The sequence below is a fragment of the Hypanus sabinus genome, chromosome 6 (assembly GCF_030144855.1).
Source record: "Hypanus sabinus isolate sHypSab1 chromosome 6, sHypSab1.hap1, whole genome shotgun sequence".
Lineage (NCBI taxonomy): Eukaryota > Metazoa > Chordata > Chondrichthyes > Myliobatiformes > Dasyatidae > Hypanus > Hypanus sabinus.
Window position 1 is genome coordinate 76414537 of NC_082711.1, and position 23472 is coordinate 76438008.

The following is a 23472-nucleotide window of genomic DNA, read 5'->3' on the forward strand; positions in this document are numbered from 1 at the left end:
AGGGACTTTGGGAGCATTGATGTAGAGGGACCCTTGTTCAACCTCTTCCCACCTATGTTCATGACACTTCTCATGCTTTGAATTTTCTCAATGATTTTAAGTTCCCTTGCCTCCACCGCCTTATTTTCACCATGGACGTCCAGTCCCTTATACCTCCATCCACCACCCGGAATGTCTCAAAGCTCTTTGCTTCTTTTTCAATACCAGACATAACCAATTCCCCTCTACCACCACTCCCCTCCGTCTAGCAGAATTAGTTCTTACTCTCAATAATTTCTCCTTTGGCTCCTCCCACTTCCTCCAAACCAAGGGTGTAACCATGGGCACCCGCATGGGTCCCAGTGATGCCTGCCTTTTTGTTGGCTTTGTGGAACAGTCCATGTTCCAAGTCCCCCTCTTTTCCTTTGCTACATCAACGATTGCATTGGCGCTGCCTCTTGCATTCATGCTGAGCTTGTTGACTTCATTAACTTTGCCTCCAACTTTCACCCTGTCCTCAAATTTACCTGGTCCATTTCCTACACCTCCCTCCCCTTTCTTGATCTTTCTGTCTCCATCTCTGGAGACAACTTATCTACTGATATCTACTATAAGCCTACAGACTCTCACAGCTACCTGGACTATTCCTCTTCCTACCCTGTCTCTTGCAAAAATGCTATCCCCTTCTCACTATTCTTTCATCTCCGCTGCATCTGCTCTTAGGATGAGGCTTTTCATTTCAGGACAAAGGAGATGTCTTTCTTTTTTAAACAAAGGGGCTTCCCTTCTTCCACCATCAACTCTGCTCTCAAACGCATCTCTCCCATTTCCCGCACATCTACCCTCTCCCCATCCACCCATTCGGGATAGGGTTCTCCTTGTCCTCGCCTACCACCCCACCAGCCTCCAGGTCCAACATATAATTCTCCATAACCTCCGCCACCTCCAAAGGGATCCCACTATCAAGCATATCTTTCCTTCCCCACCTCATTCCGGTTTCTGCAAGGATCACTCCCTACACGACTCCCTTGTCCATTTGTCCCCCCCATCCCTTCCCACTGATCTCCCTCCTGGCACTTATCCTTGTAAGCCAAACAAGTGCTACACCTGCCCTTACACTTCCTCCATCACCACCATTCAGGGCCCCAGACAGTCCTTCCAGGTGAGGCAACATTTCACCTGTGAGTCGGCTGGTGTGGTATACTGCGTCCAGTGCTCCCAGTGTGGCCTTTTATATACTGGTGAGACCCGACGCAGACTGGGAGACTGTTTCACTGAATACCTACGCTTGGTCCGCCAGAGAAAGCAGGATCTCCCAGTGGCCACACATTTTAATTCCACGTCCTATTCCCATTCTGATATGTCTATCCATGGCCTCCTCTACTATCAAGATGAATCCACACTCAGGTTGGAGGAACAACACCTTATATACCGGCGGGGTAGCCTCCAACCTGATGGCATGAACATTGACTTCTCTAACTTCCGTTAATGCACCTCCTCCCCTTCTTACCTCATCCCTGACATATTTAGTTGTTTGTTTTCTCTCTCTCTGCCCATCACTCTGCCTGTTCTCCATCTCCCTCTGGTGCTCCCCCCACTTTTCTTTCTCCCGAGGCCTCCTGTCCCATGATCCTTTCCCTTTTGCAGCTCTGTATCACTTTCGCCAAAATCACCTTTCCAGATCTTAGCTTCATCCCACCCCCTCCAGTCCTCTCCTATCATTTCACATCTCCCCCTCCCCCCACTACTTTCAAATCTCTTACTATCTTTCCTTTCAGTTAGTCCTGACGAAGGGTCTCAGCCCGAAACGTCGACAGTGCTTCTCCCTATAGATACTGCCTGGCCTGCTGTGTTCCACCAGCATTTTGTGTGTGTTGTTTGAATTTCCAGCATCTGCAGATTTCCTCGTGTTTGCAAGAGATCAATGGTAACTTTAAATAGTGCAGTAGTTAAGGAGTTGGGGTTAGAGGTTTTCTTTGAGTGATCCTCACTACAGTGAAATATAATGTAAACTGTGGCTGGCATAGCTGTGTCATTGAACTTGAGCTTTACAGTGCCAGCCACAAATCAGCACTGCATGAGGAATAACTCTTCAATGATGGAATTATTTCACTTGCTATATCTCCCTCCCCTACATCACACGATAAGCACATGTGTTTGTGTTTTCACTGCTTAGAAAATTCAAGGTCAGGGCTCAAACCACTAGTACCACAAACCTAAATATTACAGCCTAATCAATGTTATATTTGATGGTTGTTGTCGGAAGTTGCATTGACAAAACATGGCACCGTGAACATAATGCCATATTCCTGAGAAGTTTCCTTTCCTCAGCTCCCTCCCAAACCCTCTTAGCAAATCTCTTGTGCTAATCCATGCTTCAACTCTCACTTCCCACAAAACTGAGAAAAATGCCTGCCTTCATCTGCTTCCACCCACAAAACAATTTTTCAATTCATGAATTACTAAAGTTGAATTAAACATTTTAGTGTACCCTTCTCATTGATTTTTTTAATCTTCAAATCCCCATCCCCATATTACGTGATGAGAAACATGAAATCTATCATCCCCACAAAGTCACTGGACAGGAATGTATTTGTCAACCTTTCACCTCCCTCCCCCACTGTAACCAACACAAACTTACAAGCTACTGTACACAGTTATGTCCAAAAACCCTAACCCACACCACGTGTAAAGATGACTACTGGCTGACAAGCTAAATCTGCAATTCCACTATTCTGTGGGGGTACTATAGCGGAACATTTGAAAACTAAGTGAAGAATTGAAACTAATTTTAAAGAGTACCTTGAACCACATTGGATGACATTTTGCAGAAAGCCATGGTTACCACTATAATTTAGAATAAAAGTGGCTTGTAATTCATTTGAGAGTTATAATACAATATACATTTTAATGCTGCAGGTGTGTGCCCAATCATTTGTTTTTAGCATTAAGATAGATTATCCATTCCAGCTACATGCTATCTGAAGATAAAGTTATAACAGTGCCCTGATATGAATCCTAATCGTGACATGAGAGTCTAAAGAGCTGCTTTTGACAGGATAAAAAGATCTATTATAGGTTTGCACAATGGAATATTTTTGTTCAACCACACCCTCCACTGATGGATAAAGTGACTACTCTTGAATGGTTAAAACAGCTTATAAAGGATCTCCTTCAAATGCATAAGATATTGGTAGATCTAAAGAGCAAATGCTTAAAGATTTTTCTGCATCCAACTTCATAGATCTGAACTTCATAGAAATTCATAGACACACATCTGCCATGTGTCAGCCAGTTTCATATATTCAAGCCTTCAAACAAAATCTCGTTCTCGTGTGACATGTTCATTTCCCTTCATCCTCTCTAAAACCAGTTCAAGAATTCAATGCTTTTGGCACATGCTGCATTATTCCCCACTCTTTAGTTACTAATTCTCACCTACTAACAATCTGCCAAGTTAATCTGACAGCATGAAGAATGGTTATTTATTATTTATTTTTATTTATTTAGAGATACAGCATGAAATGGCCCCTTTCAAGACAAGTTTAACATTTAAATTTACCAAGCTTGCTTTGACATTTTTTCCTGCTCGCACTTCAGGTCATCTGTGAAATTCATCCAAAGTTTCTAGCTTTCTTCTTTAGTTGTATTCCTGAGAACTGTCATCCCAAGTACCCCCACCTTTCTGCTTCCAATTTTAATATTCCTCTTTTTAAGCCCTTTCCTTTTAGCTTATTCATCATGTTCTTAGTTTCTAACTAATGGACAATATTGCCTTGCCAATGAACTGGCATGTTGAACACACAACAAGGATTTAAGCTCTGCTACAGCTCGAGAAGAACCTTGACAAAAATTCATAAAAGATCAACACTATCAGGTAAATGCCATCTTTTATGATATATACTAGAAATGCAAGCCAGTAGCATATTTAATATTGTTTGTGGGCACCTAAGGCCTTGGGTAAACTGAATGGGCTTTTCAATACTGAAAATTGCATAGGAGTTTGGCAGTTGCCTCCTGGGGCTGAAGCAGTGCTGGGCACTCAAAGGTTTAGAGTACTGGTGACCCAGAGCTGAGGTTTTGACTTGGGACAGTCCCTGTGGGATGTTCCAAATGGAAGTAGGATTGAGTAAGGGAACATTTGACAGAAGGGATGATATAAAAAGAAGCCAAATAGTAACTTTTTAATCAAGAGGATGGTGAGTATATATGAAAAAGCTGCCAGAGGAAGTGGTTGAGGCAAGAACAGCAACAAATTTAAAAGTTACATGGGCAGATACAGTCCATGGATAGGAGAGGTTTAAAGGGATATGTTTCAAATGTGGTGCAATGGGACTAGATTAGATGGGAATATTGGTCAGCATGCACCCATTGGGCCAAAGAGCCTATTTCTGTGCTGTATGAAAATTTGACTCTAATGGAAAAAGCCAGTTTGGAGTTCTAAATGAAGTATGGGGCTTATAAGAGGTGGAATGATGCAAGGTAAAGGACCAAGACTGGGTAGGAAATAGAAGTGGCTGAGGATAGGAGGGGAAGAATTCACTGCCACCTGGAGGTTGAGAATCCAAGGGATCAAATATAATAACTGTATTTACACAAGTTTCAAAAGGTACTGCTGTTATAAATTCTAAATTGCCTATGTTTTTATAACCTGATATGACTGCTGCATCAATCAAGCTTGGGATGACCTCACTGTGGAGAAATTAGACCAAGTTGTCTGGGGAGTGTCAAGTGATGGTCATTCCACAAACAACTTGGTCTAATTTCTTCCATAGTGATATTATCTGAAGCCTGATTGAGATTGAAATCGCATCAAGTAAAAACCATAAAAAGAATATATGTTGGAAATATTCAGCAGGTTCAGCTAGTCAATTCCACTGCTGTCTGTAAGGAGCTTGTACATTCTCCCATAACCACACGGGTTTCCTCTGGGTGCTCCAGTTTCCTCCCACATGCCAACGAGGTAATGGTTAGTACGTTAATTGTTCACATGGGTGTAGTTTTGCAGAATGGGCTTTTTGAGCAGGAAGGTCTGCTACCATGCAGTATTTTTAAATAAAAGTTAAAAAAAATAAACATACAATAAGTAGGACGATAAAAAGATTAGGTCTTCCTGTTCTATATTTCACAACTCCTACATTCATTTGACAAAGTTCTTTTTCAATATTCTCACTGTCTAATTGACTGACCTAACCTGCTGAGTGTTTCCAACATCTATCATTTTTTTTATGGTTTTCATTTGTTGCCATTCCCATTCACTCATTGCCCAGATATCCTTGTTTACAACTTAACCCCATGATCCCATCAGTTTTGTCCTATCAGAGATATCCCCCTCACTACCCTCCTGCAGCTTAACAAGCTTCTTCTGTCTCCTTCCCAGTTCTGACAAGGGTCAGAACATTAATGCATTTCTCTTCCCATATATGCAGCCTGACCTGAGGAATATTTCCAACATTTTCTGTTTTTAAAGTGAGATTCATCGGGAATCAAATTTCCAGAGTGACATGTAATGACCCAGAAATAACTTTAATCATATTTTACTTTGTAGAAGTCAATTGTGAAATGCATAATTCTGGGGGGAAAAGAAACAGAGTTACTTGATTAAGTTTCCAAGTCAGTTTTTATTGAGAAAGTTACCACTGTCATTTTTTTTCCATTACTTAATGGAGAGGTTTCAGTGTAATAGGGCTCTATTTAACACTGAGATATGGATGAATTATCTCCTGTTAAAGGATTGTGAGCAAAGTTTTGTCATGGAGTGCTTCAGTACATTCAAAATTGCAACTGCTGGATTGAAGAGAATCAAAGATAATGGAGAATGGGCAGAAAAATGGACATGACAAATGTTGGCTAAGCCACAATCCTATTGAAAAGCAAAGCATGCTTGAGGGTGCAACAAGCCTACTCCTGTTCACACACTTCATGAACGTGAGTATTAAATTATGATTAAAACATGCAATTCTAGGAACTAAACGAACCTCCCATAAAGGCTTATATGCATTAATGCTTCTATATACTTTTTGCTTTATTAGGATCTTCTGGACCACTTTGTGGGAGGCTTGACATGTGAGGTGGAAAGATTCTATTGGAAGACACTTCTGTGAACTCTTTGGAAGTCCTTTAACAAAGCATGAATCATTCAACTTCCTTCAGTAATTTGATCCCAGAGAGATGTGCCCTCTTAATAAAAATTAACTGAGAATCATTACAGTGAAAATATTCAATAATGAAATGCTCGCAAAAAAAGATTAGACTAAAATCTGACAAGATAATTAACTTTCAAATGGCAATGTGATAGTTCAAACATAACTACAGTATAGCAAGATTTTATCAAAGCTTTCCATTGAGCTTGTAAAGCACACCTTAAACCCATGTGGGGTGACATAATTCTTCCAAAAAGCAAATATAATAGGTCTTTTATTTCTCACTGATACTCTTATTCCCCTCACTCCTGAATTTACTGGAGGAAGGAATATTGCTCTAAAGTGATTAAAATTTTTTAAAAAAACTCTCTGCCTTTTTATGTTGGACTGGTAGCTGAGAGAATCACTTTTAATGTCGGTTCTGCTTATGACGTAGGCGTTCCTGATAACGTGAGAGACTGTTTCCATTTTAAGAAAAGAAGATAGATCTGCTATGCTGCCCTGGCTCTTGTTTGTCAGATATTCCTCTGAACTGTCCCTCCTCAGAAGGGTAAATTATTCAGGCAGTTTTGTTCAGCCAATGTTTTTTTTTGTGGTGATTCCTGTTGTCATAGAGCTCTTTTCCAACAGAAAGCTGTCCAGATCTGAATGAAGTCATTCCCTGGAACAATGCATGGAGCTTTGCAAAGCTTACCATTCCCTTCCTTTCCTAGAAGGTTGGAGTGGTGCTAGTGGCCCAGTTCTTCCTAGCTCAACTGAATCAAGTATTTGACAATAAGCCAAGCAGTAAAGTTCTGAAATTTATTTCTTCCCATGTGAGCTTTACATGACAACGGTTTATTGTTTTCCTCGCAAGATGTAATTTTGTGCCAAGCAAGTTCATATTCTCAGAGCCACTCTTTAATTACAATCTTCCAAAGTTGGGAAAAAGTTTTATGCTATTTTATTAAACCTATGCACTTTTGATGAGATGTTTTTAAGTTATTGAAGAAATAATCCTGCATTAGCAATAATCACGTGATTAGCTGAGCTTTATACATGTTAGCTATGATGCAGCAATCAGCAAGTAAATTCTATAAGCCTAAATTAAGAACCCAATGCCTCCTATTGCTAATAATGAAACTTCCTTGGAATCAAACAAATAGTAATTAGAGGAAGATAATTAAATAAAAAAAGGTTTTTTTAGTGACATCTCCAATTATGGAGCACAAGGACAAATTGAAAATTTTTCAGAAATTTCAAGTGTGTGATTTAATAGTGTATTCCCTCCCAGCTCTCAAACTCAAAGATCCTTTATAGTAGCTGTTATGGTTTGTAATTCCAGAAACGAATTAAAAGAAAAACCAGCTGCAAACATGTCCGCTTAGTTTTTACTTACTATTTCTTTAGTCCTATGAACTTTCTATAAGGGCGCAATTGAGAGCATCCTGACTGGCTGCATCACTGCCTGGTATGGAAACTGTATTTCCCTCAATCACAAGACTCTGCAGATAGTGGTGTGGACAGCCCAGCACATCTGTAGATGTTAATTTACAAATATTCAGGACATTTTCAAAGACAGGTGTATAAAAAGGGGCCTGAAGGATCATTAGGTGCCCAAATCACCCCAACCACAAACTGTTCCAGCTGCTACCATTCAGGAAACTGTACCGCAGCATAAAAGCCAGGACCAACAGGCCCCGGGACAGCTTCCTCCACCAGACCTGCATGCTGACACTACTGTATTTCTGTTATGTTGACTGTCCTGTTGTATATACTGTTTATTATAAATTACTATAACTTGCACATTTAGACAGAGACATAACCTAAAGATTTTTACATAATGGTCTATCTGTAGAAGCAGTGTTTGGGTTATGGTTAGAGATAATGGGTGCTTCGGAATGTGAGTCATCTAATCAGGGGAGCGGGTTTTTGTGTTGTGTGCCTGACACCGGTGTGAGCTGGTGGGAGAGGAAGAGAGAAGACACTGGGGAGAACTGGTCGTAGGATTCAACCCAGTGGGGGACCATGATCTGATATATATAGAGAGAGAGAGAGCGAGAGAGAGAGACATCTACAGTCTTGTAAATATAAAGCTGTCCTATTCGGGACTAAAGATTTAATCACTGAGGAGGATTTCTTACCCTTGTAGGATAATGTCTTTCCTGACAAGATAGAGTCACTCTACTTGGCACATAAAACTTGTAGCTGTGAAACAACCTCACGTTCTGGAGCCTCGTCCATAGTAGGCATTGACTCTGGGACTGCAGGAAGTGGTGCTGACAGCAATGGCTACTTTGTTGCTGCATCCACAACTACCAAGAAATTTGTGTCCATGAATGGTGTGTCAACATCCACATGAATCCTCTGCCAGGGCAATGTAGGCCATTCCCCGGGATGGACAGGCATTGCTCTTGGCATCTTCTGGACCTGTTGGCATCCCAGACAGTGCATGGCAATCTGCTCACTCTGCTGATCTACCCAGGCTACTAGACAAAGCTTCAAGCCAACACTTTCATTTTGACTACGCCTAGATAAAACCATAAAATATAGAAGCAGAACTAGGCCATATGACCCATCAAGTCTGCTCCATCATTTCATCATGACAGATCAATTTTCCTCTCTGCCCCAAACTCCTGCTTTCTCCTGTAATGCTTCATACCTGACTAATCAAGAATCTATCAACTTCTGCCCCAATATGCCCCAGTGACCTGGCCTTTGTAGCCTCCTGTGGCAACGACTTACACAGATTTACCACTCGCTGGCTAAAGAAATTCCTCCTTATCTCCTTTCTAAATGGACATCCCTCTATTCTAAGGCTGTGCCCTCCAGATCTAAACTCATCCACTATAGTAAACATCTTCTCCACAGCCATTCTATTGAGGTCTTTCAGCATTCAATAGGTTTCAATGAGATCCCCCTTCATTCTTCAGAATTCCAATGAGAACAGGCCCAGAGCCATCAAATGCTCCTCAAATGATAAGCCTTTCAATCCTGGAATCATTTTCATGAACCTCCTTTGAACCTTCTAGAAAGTCAGCACATAGGTTCTTAGAAAAAGGGCCCAAAACTGCTCACAATACTCCAAGTAAGGCCTCACCAGTGCCTCATAAAGCCTCAACATTACATCTTTGTTTCTATATTCTAGTCCTCTCAAAATGAGTGTTAAAAATGGATTTGCCTTCCTCGCCACCAAATCAACTTGGAAATTAAACTTTTGGGAATCCTGCACGAGGACTCCCAAGTCCCTTTGCATCTCAGATTTTTGAATTTACTCTCCATTTTGAAATAGTTTACACTCTTATTTCTTCTACCAAAGTGATAACCATGCACTTCCCAACACTAAATTCCATGTGCCTCTCTTTGGATGACCAGCATATAACTCCAAAAATACTTTACCTTTCTGCTTGGATAGTACATCAATTCTCAATCCCCACAGAACTTAATTCTCATCAAGGGCAAGCACAAGTGCTGGTAAGAATAGAGGAACTGAAATCTCTGCTGCAAATTCCAGCAATCATTGGTTGCCATGTAGACCTGAGATGGTACAGGGCCTTTTCTGGTTTCCCTTTGGATCATCTCTGCCATAATAAGGAGACCTTTGATTTGCATTAGGGAGAATTCAAGAGGAGTGTCCTCCATTGTAAGGTTTTCCAGTATTTCCTTTTTCTAGGGCAAATGGGACAATACATTGGCATTTTCATTATTAGCTGCCCTCTTGAGTCTGATTTTGAAATTACTTCCTGTAAGTAACTGAGCCCATCTCTGTATTCATGCTGCTACTTTTTCTGGAACATGCTTCTGTGGATTAAAAATGAACACCAGTGGTTGATGATCAGTAATGAGGGTAAACTCTCTCCTATACAAGTACTGATTGGTACGTTTTACACCTCAAACCAGACTCCCTGTCAATCTGTGTGTAACTTAACTCTGCAGTGGCAAAGGAACATGATGCAAAAGCTATGTGGTGTTCAATTCCATCAGTCATAACATGTGACATGACTGCACCTATATCAGAAGACCAGGCATCAGAGGCAAGCTTCACTGGATGATGTGAAATATAATGTGTGAGTAGTTTTTGATGTCACCATTTCCTTTGCCTTTTGGAAAGCCACCTCTCACTGTTCTGTCCACTGCCATTTCTTCCCGATCTATAGTAATGAGTTCAAAGGCTGGAGCACAGTAGCCAGGTTTGGTTGGAATCTGTTATTGTAATTGACAAATCCTAAAAAGGTACCACAACTGTGACACATCCTTTGACCTAGGGCATCCACCACTCCTTAAATTTTCTCATCACATATGTAAATCTTATGTGACCACAGTAAGTGATGCCCGGTTTAAAAATTCCCACTTGTTGCATTATGCTCTGAGCCTATAATCTTCTAACCTTTTTAACACTGTCTGGAGATTCTGAAGATTTTCCGTGTCATCCTCTGCAATAACCATGATGTTATCCAGGTAACACTGAGTGCCTGGAACGGCCTTGCTGCACCTGGTCCATGACTTTCTGCCAGAGTGCTTCAGTTAGGCGCTGTTATTGAATGCTTTCTTGTAACATTTTGCAGGTTAAACAATCTCTCTTCATCGTTAAGCCCATCACTGAACTCACAATGCTCAGACTTCAATTCAGCCAGATAAGTTGAAATGGACTCCCCTTTCTTTTGATTATGCTTATGAAATCTAAAGTGTTCTCCAATCAACAATGGTTTCAGTTCTAAATATTTCTACATTAGATTCACAATGGCAACAAAGCTCATTTCAGCTGGTTTGGTTGGAGCAGTTATGTTGAATACCAGGTGAACATGTTGTCTTTGGAGTACTGCAGGTCTGTGTCTTTGCTGTTGCTTTGCTCACACTTAGAGCTTGGTAAACGGGTGCCAATGCTTTTTTTTTTGCTGATGGGGGATGGGGGATTGTTGCTTGCTGCTGTTTATGTGCAGGAGGGAGGGGACTAGGGGGAAATTTGGGGTTCTAACATTTAACTGTCACTCATTCTTTGGGGGCACTCCTTTGTTTTTCATGGATGGTTGTGAAGAAAAAGTATTTCAGGATGTATATTGTACATATTTCTCTATCATTAAATGTACCTTTGAAACCTGTATGCTTTTCCACCTATTGCACTCGGTAACACTGGCATTTGGTTTTCATTAGCTATTTCATTTCCTTCAGAATACTACTCAATTTGTGCAGTATATGTCATTCAGCTATCTGTTGTGCAATTGAATACATCTATCTTTCAGATGTAGCCAGCCATTTCTGCTTTTATTTATTTATTATTATTATTATTATTATTATTATCAGCTGATACTTACTGTTTATGAACTCATGAATTTCCTCTGTTTTCTGCCCCCTTTTTTAAATTCAAATGTCTCTCTCCCCTTCCAAAAAAAAATGTGCTGCACTTCATAGCCGTAGATAGCCATGTCAGGTTTATTATAAAAGTTCCTCATCGCCACTGTTGTGTTTTGTTACTCCAAAAACTAATCAAAAGAAAAGCACGGGAACTGGGAACTGTGCCTATTAGTTTTTACTTTCCCTTTCCATAGTGAAGCACTCTCACATATGACATGGTGACATGCTCCATTCATGTACTTCTGCCATATAATCCATAATGAATGATGTGAACAAGCAAAGAATTTTTAATCAAACAATATATTTACAATGTTACTGAAGTATTAAGTACATTACAATAGTAATCCATACTGTTGTAACCGGTTCAAAAACAAAGATGCGGCATCATCCACTTCAATCAGCAACAACCATGTTCCTGAAAGCAAACTTCACTTATCCAAAGAATGCATTCAAATTGGATAGTGTTCACAAAGGTATGCCTAAGTATTTTATGTTGTGAAAACACCTAATTTATTCTGTGGGTTGCAATGTTTTGATTCACAAATTGAGTCTCTGTACACTTCTTGCTGCCTCAGTAAAGCACTCAACATTATCAAATATTCCACCCACCCTGGACATTCCCTCTTCTCCCTCCTCCCATCAGAGGAAGATGCAAAATCCTGAAAGCACTTACCGCTAGACTCAAGGACAGCTTACACCCCACTGTTAAAAAAACTATTGAATGTATCCCTTGTATAATAAGGTGAACTCTTGACCACAACATCTACTACATCATGGCTTTTTGCCTTGTTATCTGCCTGTGCTGCCCTTTCGCAGTGACTAACACTTTATTCTGCATTCGTTATTGCTTTCCTCCTGTACTACCTCAACATAGTGATGTGATAAAAGTATCTAAATGGATATAGCATGCAAAACAAAGAGTTTAACTGTACATCATTACTTGTGACAATATAAACCAATTTACAAATGGTGGTCATCCATCATGTCCAACGATGACAAAAGACCTATGCATGGAAGTTTTTAAAGTGGAAAAGGCATTGCACTGGGATAGTTCTACTTTTTTGACCTCAGAAATCTAGGTCCATTGGTGCAAGTAAGCATCACAAACTGGGGTTTGCTGTGGTTGACAATGATGTATTCTGTGCCTTGTCATGCCCTTCGCTCTCCACAGTATGTTACAATACCCCCTTATAGGCCATTGGATCCCTCTGTAGATCCCATCTGATCAGTTAGCCAAAGCCCACTTTGCATACTACAGGCATGTCCCCAATCTACTAATCAAGTCTGGCATTTACCTTAATTCAATTCACGCAACCTTAACTCAAAACTTGATCTACTCAGTTCCAAATGCAAATTGAAACTTTAATTCCGCTCCTCTTTGTCTGAGCTTAACTTTGAGATGGTGAATTCTTGAATTTCCTTCATTGACAAATACCCCATTGCACAAAGAAATCCCATTGCAGGATCATCTTTCATCAAGAACAGTGCTGACCAAGAGAAAAAGGATCAGGGCTGCAGATGTTTTACAACAGCAAGCAGATGTTGCATTACAAATACAAGGAGGAGTTCGCCATTCAGCCCCTTGTGTCTGCTCTATCATTCAACAAGGACATGGCAAAACTTTTAGCTTAGCACTATTTCCTTCCATCTACCCTATATCCCTGGATTCCTTTAATATTTAAACATCTGTTGAACTACATCTTGAATAAACTCTGCAACTGACCCTTCACAGCCTTCTTGATTAGAGAATTCATTTGAGTGAAAGCATTTCTGCTCATTGGTGTCTTGAACGGACTATTTTGAGACTGTGAACCCCCAATTCTGTACAGCCTAGCCAGGAAAAAAATCATCTCTACATCTATCCTACCAAGCCTAGTACATAATTTATATATTTCAGTCAGATCATCTGTCACCAGATCACAAAGCAGAAGTGGACTCTTCTCTTAGACTGGGAGATATTCTAAAGGAGTTAATATACTTTCGTTGCTGGAAAGAAAAGGACTGAATGTAATTATTCAGCAGGCTATGTAGCATTTCTGGACAAAGCAAAACAGAATTAATATTTTAAGTCAATGACTTCATCAATTCCTTCACAAAATATGTATTAAATAAAAATTTGTGTGAGGTTGACTTCTAATTAAGCTGAAATTCTGCTTCGACCTGCTGGCTATTTCCATTATTTTCAGATTTCTAATATTTTCAGTGGAGTCTCAAATTTCCAATATCTGTAATAACCTGCTTTTGGACTAAAAGCAATTAAAAATGTTAATCCCATGAAGGTGCTTTGACATTTCAAAATTTACTTTGAGATTTATATATAAATATCATTTTATAATGTAAAATGCGGCAAGGATACCTAAAGTTCAAATAATGTTTATTATGCAATATTGACAATTCTTAAGGTGTGAAATGGTGAACGTCTGCAACTTATCGATTTCAGAATGAGAGGAATGTCTGTCTCTTAGTCATAGACTTCTGATAGATTGAAAACTGCCTGCCGAACAAATAATGGGGTTGGTGACTGATGATTAGAGTCAGAGTTATTGAAAGGTATAGCATAAAAACATACACTTCGACAAATTTATATTAACCTACAAGTAATCTCACTTGGCTATATTAATTTTCTATCCCTCTAGGCCCTGTTGATTCAAGTGCAGAGACCTCTTAAATGTTATCACAATCTTTGTCTGCATCAGTTGTACAATGTTTAATTACATTTGTAAATCTACAGTAAGTGAATGTAGCAAAACCTGAACAACCTGCAGACATGGGTTGATAAGTACATTCACACCACTATAGTGTCAATAATGATCATCTCCAACAAGAAAGAGTCTGATGCCCAGCTTTGAAATTCAGACACGTTATGATTATTGATTTCCAACTACCAGCCTCCCGGGGTGGTGGGGTGGGGGGTGGTCAACATTAAATTCACATTTTGAACGCTGTTATTATAAGAGCAGGTTGAATTTTGAGTACCTTGCAGGGAATGACTCACTTCTTGACAAGTTTATGCTTGTCTACAAGGCACAGGTCAGAAGGTAATAGAATACTTCCCACTTGTCCGGTTCAGTACACTGCCTACAGTGTGTAAGATCTACAAAATGCATCATAGTTACTTGCTCAGTCTGCTCTGACAGAAACTCCCACTCCTCCAACCTCTACCACATAAAGAGATGAAAGGAATAGACATATGGGAACACCACTACCTGTATGTTCCACAGCGAAACCTGCACCATTCAGACTTGGAAATAAATCACTAGTCTTTCATCTTCACTGGGTCTGAATCCTGGAAGTACCAAATCAATAGAAGTACTGCAGCAGTTCAAGTTATTCCTTACTACCACTTTCTCAAAGACAAATGTTTACAACCTTGAGACATTCTTCAGGCAATGTCAGTGAATTTCAGCTCACCTGACCGTAACATATGAGTAACCCAATAGAATTAATCAGATTATTGATATTCCCATCACTAAACCTTCACTTTCCAATTCTATTGTGTTTTTTTTTAAATTTTTCATAAGATTAACCAAAAAGCATGTGAGCTCACATGCGACAGCTATTCTTGTTGTCTGCTTTGTTTCTCCCTCATTCCATTTAGATAAAAAGCAAAATAAAAGGAATAGTAGGTACTGAAAATCTAACATTGAGATAGAAAATTCCAGAGTTTCTCAGTAGGTCGGGCAGCATCTGTGGGGCGGGAAACAGTGGTACTGTCGTGGGTTGCCAACCTTTAGTTAGAGGACAATCCGAAATGAGACCAAGAGTGCAAATGCATAGCCAGTTGTTAATGTTGCTAATGTGACGCTGGAGTGCAATGATGACACTTAATTTCTGACATTTGCTGTTGTGGCAGGAATTGCAATTCCTCTAGAACTGAACAATAATGCTAATATGTATTAAAATGAAAGGGAGTTGTTACAAAGATTTACACCTTAGCAATAATGATCAGTTAGGCACAGGGAGAATCTGTATTTACTAACAAGTACCTTTATTGTCTCAAATAAAAGACACATGAAGCTACACAACTGAAAACCAGTGTGCACACCTACAAGGTTTTCCTAACCCTGTGGGAGAGGCAAAGAATGGAAAAGATAATACCCAGAAAAGGAGCTAACACTGGCCATGTGTTCCTCGTGATCCCAATCCAATCTCCATGTGCCCATAGGGTAATCCACATCCATGATGGTTGGTCTCTGGTGAGTTGTGGCTGCTTTGCATTCGAGGCCTCTGTTTTTATACTTGTCCCTTACCTGTTCAAATGTCACATTTCAGTCTCATTGGCTGTAGGTCACCTGAATGACCTTCTTATTGACTCTGGTCCAAGCCACTATGCATATATTGCTTTCTTCCGCATGTGCCAACCAGTATTTTATGGCTCTTTGTTCTAAATCAGTTACCAAACCAGTAATTACCAACTCGAATTACTCAGGGTAGACATAAACCCCACCATTCACAAACCTGCATGTTCTATCATTCCAAAAAACACCTCACAAATAATTTCTTTTTTGGAAATTATCTCTAGTCCAGCAGATTTCATGGAGCATTATTGACTCTCTTACAGTGATTCAGCCAAACAAAACCAGTTCACAAAATGAAGAACTCAGAGCAGCTTCACAAAATGGCAGTCTCCATTCCTCTGACCTCATGGAAAAATCAAAGACAATTGGTCTGTCTATTTCCACTGTCCTTGATTCAGTTGAGTTCACTAATTGTAGACTGTGGGTCTTTCTAGCCAACAGAGAACTAAAGCAAATTCTACAGTAAGTATTGCAATCCTAACTGAAGTCTAAAGAAAATTTAATAAGTAATTTTTGTCTCTCCAGATGGGCATACAGTATACATCTGATGCACCAATTAGTGCAACTAAAGTTTCACTGACAGAATAGATTCTGTAAATGCTGGATTCCAGAGTAACAAACATAAAATGCTGGAAGAACTCAGCAAGTCAGGCAGCATCTTTGGAGAGAAATAAACAAATAACATCTTCATCAGGAAATTTTCTGTGAAAGTTCTTGCGCTCTCCTTAAATGCAATGCTACCTGGTAAACATGGTCAATCAGCACTAATAAATCTTTTTATTACCATTATTATAATCTGTGACTTGATGGACTTCACTTGAAGCAAACATATTTCTGGTGATCTTCCTCTTTGTTAGTTTCTAATTAGATTCAAACACCAAATTCTGCTCTAATTCTTTCTTTCTCAGTGGCTCAGGGCTGTTTAATTTTTCCTGCTTGTAAAGATTTTTAAAAATGAACATTGGAATTCCTCTATAGTCTGTACTTCCATTTCTCTGAATTATTTTGCATTCTCTTTTCAAATCTTGTGTTGTCAACTATCATCCAGCACCTTCCTACTTAATCATTTAAAAAAAATTGCATTGCTAACCAGCTACATATGGTCACCATTTTAGCCAAATGCATCAATTGCAATAGAAAACAGCTTACCTGCACCCTAATAATGGAGGTTTATGTTCTTCATGTATAAATAGTGCAAATCAAATATCTGCCATTATAAAGTTCAAAGTAAAGTTTATTATCCAAGTATAGACATAGCACCACATACAACCCTGAAATTCTTTTTCTGCAGGCATACTTAGCAGATCTATAAAACAGTAACTGTAAACAGGATCTGGAAACTGTAAACTGTGCATGTGCAGATAATAAACAAATAGCAATAAATAATAGAATGAAAGAACAAGTGTAACGCCTTGGGAAAGGTTTCACTGCTAATGTAATGGTCTCTCTGTGGAAGCAGTGCTTGGGTTGTGGTTGGAGATAACAGGTGCTTTGGAACGTGAGCTGTCCAGTGACGGGAGGGTTTTTTGTACCATGTGCCTGATACCAGGGTGATCTGGGTCTTTTGTTCGGCGGGAGATGAAAAGAAAAGACGCCAGAGCAGGGCCATGACCCGACGAAAGCCAGGCGAGACCGAAGGAGGATCAGCAAGGGGAAAACCATGAGCTCCAATTTGTTCACCTCAGACTTTTTCATTAAAATGGGCCCTTTTCTTTTTTTGCTTTTTCTTCTCTAACCCTGTAGTCAAATTAAGAATTCTAAAGCTAAATTGTTTAATTGTATGCGGTGTACTGTCTGTTAATTCGTGGTACTGATTTGTTACAGGGGAACAAATCATGCAGGATCAACACAAACAGGGGGGTTTTGGGGTGGACTTGCATCTCAATCTCACCCGTTTGGCAGGGCCAGAGGTTGTCTTCCCCAGATTTCCACAGCCTGCAGAACCTGAACATTACACAAGATAAAAGAGTCTTTAAATGAGTGTCATTATCGCCTTTTGTTAAGTGCCTGATAGTTGAGAGGTAATAACTGTTCTTGAACCTGTGATGTGAGTCCTGAGGCACCTGTACCTTCTACCTGATGGCAGCAATGAGAAAAGAGCATTCAATATAAAAATTCAATACTTGTTAAAGTTAAAAGCACTTGCTATTTTATGAACAAATAAACAGATCTTAAACTCAACCCATAAATACCATACATGTATATTATTGGCCAATTCAAATGTCCGATTTTTAAATGTAACTCACCATACCTATCTCCTCAATTAAACATAAAGCTTGTGACTAACATGTTGAACAATTCTTACCAGTAGAGTCTGAGAAAATATATTCTAAGCAGCTTTGCTTTATGAAAGTTAAAATAACAGAGAACCTTAAAATCTGACAAAATTGAGCAATCATTCGAAATTGAAATGTTAGACATCAGGGACATGAACCTATAGTCACAGACCAATATTTCAATAATAAAACCATTATTGCAGGAATGGACCTATGTTTCATGAAAAAGTAGCATGCATGGTGTAAGCATGAAAGTGTTAGAATGATAAATTCAATTTGGACTCTGGCCACTTAAATTCTTGTGATCCAATCCAAAGTCTGGAGACAAAACAAATGAATGGGCTGTGTCTCTTCAGTCTGTCAGATACATCAGTTACTCCCTTACCAATCTGTCCCAGACACAGCATAAAGCAATGGAAAAGAAACTATCTCAGTTACAGTCTTCCAAATACTTTCTAATGACAGTGTTGCCTGGCAACAGTGGACAGATTCTCTTAATTAAAATTCTAAATGCAAAAGGATCAATGCTGCTAAGTTGGTAAACTTAATATAATGTGTTGATTTAGAATTTTCAAGAAATGCATATTTCTGCAATGGGTCAAGTTTTGCTCATTTCATAACTTCTTCAAACATGGCCATTCACTTGTGTTTGAGGCAATATAAAGCAATATATTTTTGTACAATTGGTGCATTGCATTACATAATTCTTTTAATGTGTTTTCTGTAAATGGGGGTAACAGTGTTAGTTTAACACTAATGTGTTAAGGTTGGCTTATTTGAGATTTACTTTCCTCTCCTGGGCAGGTGCTATGCTTAGACTGGTTTCAGCTACAAAAATATTTTAATTGGCAATCCCTTTCACATTCCTGACCCAACCAACTATAGCTTCTTGCCTATATTTAACAATAACATACCATGCTGGTTCATCAGCCATGGAAGGGGTACAGCTTTGGATCAAAGCAGACAGCTCTGTAAATTGCCTCTGTAACTGATGTGTTGAAACACACTGCTATTCAAGCCAAAGGCCTTTTACGTATACCAAGAGCTCCCTCTGCATGCAAAATATGGGATTTAATGTGTGTTAAATATCTGCAGAAGGGCAAGACATTCCAAATCAGGGAGACAAGAATATCTCTTGTTACAGGAAACACGTGGTTGACTATATACAGGTGTTGGTAAATCAGGCCTTTAAACTAGTGCCTGTAGGCCTTTTTATTAGCCATTAGATATTCCAGAAATAAGAAACTACACATGAATAAGAATAAAGAAAGCTACTTCATCAAAGAGTGTAGATTTTATTTATTTGAATCAACTGAATGGAGAATATAAATCTAGAGTAAATGAAGGTTTCTTTCCCTTTTAATACCTCGAATTACTTTTGAGTTGGTTTGCTTTTCCTGCATTACTTAGCAGACTTTCTTGGAGATTGAACACATCCATCAAATACACAATTCAAATAAAATGAATCAGCATTAACTCACTACCACTAAAATGTGCATTTTATCAGCCTGCTTGGGGAATGTGAACATTTGGATAGGTGCAAATGATAATACCTTTCTGAAGAAACGCATCATATCATTGCAGATTAATTCTGGCAAAACACTCTCAGAAAATAAAAGTGGAAACAGATCAGCAGTGATCTGGCAGGCAGGAATGTGAATGTGCAGAGGCAAACGTGGACTTTATCATGCATTGAGCTTGAAGAAAAATGCAGAAAGTGCAAATCAGAGGTGGTGACTTTTGTTTTCTTTCACTGCTGTATGAAGGTCCCGTATGAGGATAGCTTAACAATCTTAGTTTCTTTTAGATAGCTATTCAGGGAGATTGCGTGTGTCAGGAATGTTTTTCCGATTAGGTTTACAAAAGAAATTTGCTAAACTGAATTTATCCAAAAACATGCTACGGGTGCACCATGAAAGAGAGGTAATGAGGGAAAAAGATTGCTGATAACTTATTGTTGTGCAGAGATAGAAATGATAGAATGAGTTTACTTTCCAATCCCTTGCATCACACTTGACATTTCAAACCCATAAGCCTAGCAAGATGTACACCTTTGTGCATTTTCTTTGCTTTATGAATTTCACTGCAGACTTTTAATTTAAGAAATTGATGACTTTCCGTAGGCACCAATGCATGAGAACTAATACTATTAGTCTGTGAATAAAGCTATTATCCACAACACAGAGAAAATGGAAATTACAGATAAGGAGGTTATACTGGGTGGAGGGAAATTAAAATCCACCTGGTATTTATACACGTAGACACAAAAAAAATCAGTTAAAAATATTGCAGCTCCAGAACAAATAGTAATTCTTTTTTTTTCATTTATACCGTTAACCCAAAGATCAATATGGCCGCTGCCCCCTTCAAGTGGAGAAAACCATGAGTATGAACTGAGGAAATGGAGAACAGATCCCTTACCTCACTGAATGAGAAATCTCAGTCACTTCTGATAGGTTGTGCAGCATCATGCAGTGAATATTTTCCACCCTATAGAACAACATCAAAGTCAAATGAGGAAATCTCATTCACATTTAAAGGTGACCATTGTGAGTGCACCTATCAGGAAATTTACCCTTCTGATTGCCAATGTGTAGCATTCACAGCCCAATACGTATTCAAGGTTGGATTCTACTTTCTGTGGAATCCCAGAGACTACATCATGGATTTAAAGAGGCATTATGATCTCCACTCATTCAAAGTTGTCCAAAAATTCCAGCTGATCCTATGTCATAATCTATCCTGGAACTACACCCAGTTCTGAGAACAACAGAAAGCAGGTAAAATGCCCAGTAACAGAAAGCAGACTGGAGTGGGGTGTGGGGTAGCTGCGAAATCAGGTGAACGAACTGCCTTCTGCAGCTCTGATGCCCTAATCATTGATTCACCCTCTTCTTTGCTAACTGTCCCAAGGGAGCGTCACGCGTGTAGACCCAGCGGTTTGCCAGTGGAAATAGGGGAAGTATTTCTTGGCCAAGGAGCCAATAGATTCAGATATTGCTAGATCTGCCCTGAAGAGGGGGATGCTCATTTAGCAGCACCCTCATATGCAGGCACTAAGTTCACTGTCCTGGGTGCAGGGTTCATGGCAACAGTTGCACACCAGTAGTTCCCACACTGAAAGAATGAAAGTGTCTTTTGTTCAGACTGGGTAAAAATCCTTCCTGAAATAGTTGAGGCTGTCCTCTAAACAGTCTGAAGCCCTACAGCTGGAGCAGCTCACGTACCCTGTGTATTTTCATTTATTTTTTACTTTTTATGTGAGCTGTTTAACTAAATTACCTTAATATCATTAAGGACTCATGAATCCACTCCAGTCTTTGTTACCTCCTTCCTGCTGCAAGGGAGACATACACTGCTAGTGAGAACCACCTCCCTGTCTAAGACTACTGTCCTACTTTAGACTGGCATCATTGGAGAAAATGTCAGCTTAATTACAGCTTGTAAAAAATCTTTCAGCCCTGGGCATGAAATTTTCTCCCAACACTTTTGTCTAAATAAATGAAAGAAAATACAATCTCTCTGGGACTCCACAAGTAATTGGAACCTCTTCAGTGCTGTTACTATTAATAACAAGATGCAGTCTGCACGAGTACAATCTGACATTCTTAATCTATGATGGAGAAATACATATGGGTACCTCAAATCCAAGAGGACACAGGCTTAGCTTTCAGAATTTGCATAGCATTTTATCAAAGTATTTTCAAAAAAAAACAAAATACCAATGTGGGGAGCCTCAAAATTCCATAAACCTCTCTATCAATATAATTGTCAGAAATAAATGAAATGAAAGGTGTTTGATTTGTGACATGAGAACATACAAAATAGAATAAGTGGTAGCCCAGTCATTCCCATCCTCCTCCTCCTCTGAACCTGATCAGTAATTGAATAAAGATCATGGCTGATCTTTTACTCCGAAACCTATCAAATATTGAAAGGCCTAGATAAAGTGGACATGGAGAGGATATTTCCTATAGTGGGAGAGTCTTGGACCAGAGGACACAGATTCAAAATACAAAATACAAAATTCAGAATAGAGATGAGGAGGAATTTCTTCAGCCAGCGGGTGGTGAATCTGTGGAATACATTATCTCAGGTGGCCTGGGAGGCCAATTCATTGAGTATATTTAAAGTGGAGGTTGATAGGTTCTTGATTAGTAAGGGTATCAAGGGTTTCAAGGAGAAGGGAGGAGAATGGGGTTGAGAGGGATAATAATTCAGCCATGGGGTGGAATGGCAGAGCAGTCTTGATGATTCAAATGGACAAATTCTGTTCCTCTGTCTTATGGTCCACATCGGTATCCTGCACTACTTTAGAACCCTTGATTCCAAACAATGAAATTGCATCTGCTGCAGCTGGCAGGTAAACAGCAAAGCAATGGTCTGCATTGTATAAGATTATGGCCTCACCATCAAATTCAGGGCATTGCTTCGCTCCCAGCCATGGATCCCATTTTTCATAAGAAACGCCCCCTACAGCTTTTCAACATGCAGTTGCAAGCACTCCTGCAGCCCTCTTCTACCTAAGATCCAAAAGCAATGCCGTCCAGACACACCAACTGTTTCAGCCTGATCTTGATTCACCAACAGTATTTCTTCTTCTCTTGATTACATTTTTTCTCCCTGGTCCAGTCCTTTCCACTTAAATCCATGATATTTTGGAATCCCACCATTTCCCTAGTCCCATACTGTTCATTTTCACCATGGATGTAAAATCACCTTGCACCTCCAGCCCAAGACAAAAGTGTCTGAGACCTTTGCTTCATCTTGAAGTAGAGGTCTAACTATTTCTCTTCACCAACACATGCATTTTCCCAGCTGAACTTCCCATTAGGTACAGAGGAGATGTCAGGGGTAAGGTTTTTACTCAAAGAGTGGTGAGTGCATGGAATGGGCTGCCGGCAATGGTGGTGGAGGCGGATACAATAGAGTCTTTTAAGAGGCTTTTGGATAGGTACATGGAGCTTAGTAAAATAGAGGGCTATGGGTAAGCCTAGTAATTCTTAAGGTAGGGACGTGTTCGGCACAACTTTGAGGGCCAAAGGGCCTGTATTGTGCTGTAGTATTTCTATGTTCTATGTTTCTATTAACTCATTCTCACATTAAACAACCACAACTCCACTCATTTTTTAGAACAAAGATATAGCTTTGGGCCCTGCAAACTATGACTTTTTTTTGTGGGCTATTTTGAAGTGCCTTTGTTTCAGTCTCTTTGGTCTAATCCTCCACAATTCTTTTCCAGTATATTTATGATTGCACCAGTGCTGTTCCCTGCACTCATACAGAACATAAACATTTCACAATTTTTGCTGTCAATTTCCACCTTACTTCAACTTCACACGGTGCATCTCCAACTCTTCCCTTTCGGCATCTCTCCACCTCCATTGCAATGAATAGGTTAGCCAAAGCACCTCTGACAAACTTGCAAGCTCCCAGTGTTATCTT

At 39.6% G+C, this 23472-nt stretch overlaps 1 long non-coding RNA gene across 1 annotated transcript; it reads left to right on the top strand.

The window, feature by feature from the left end:
• Positions 1-3742: 3742 nt before the first annotated feature.
• On the top strand, positions 3743-6378 carry LOC132395023 (uncharacterized). Its single transcript, XR_009512492.1, has 3 exons — positions 3743-3856; positions 5712-5907; positions 6012-6378. It is a non-coding gene; the product is annotated as an uncharacterized LOC132395023 (long non-coding RNA).
• Positions 6379-23472: the final 17094 nt, after the last annotated feature.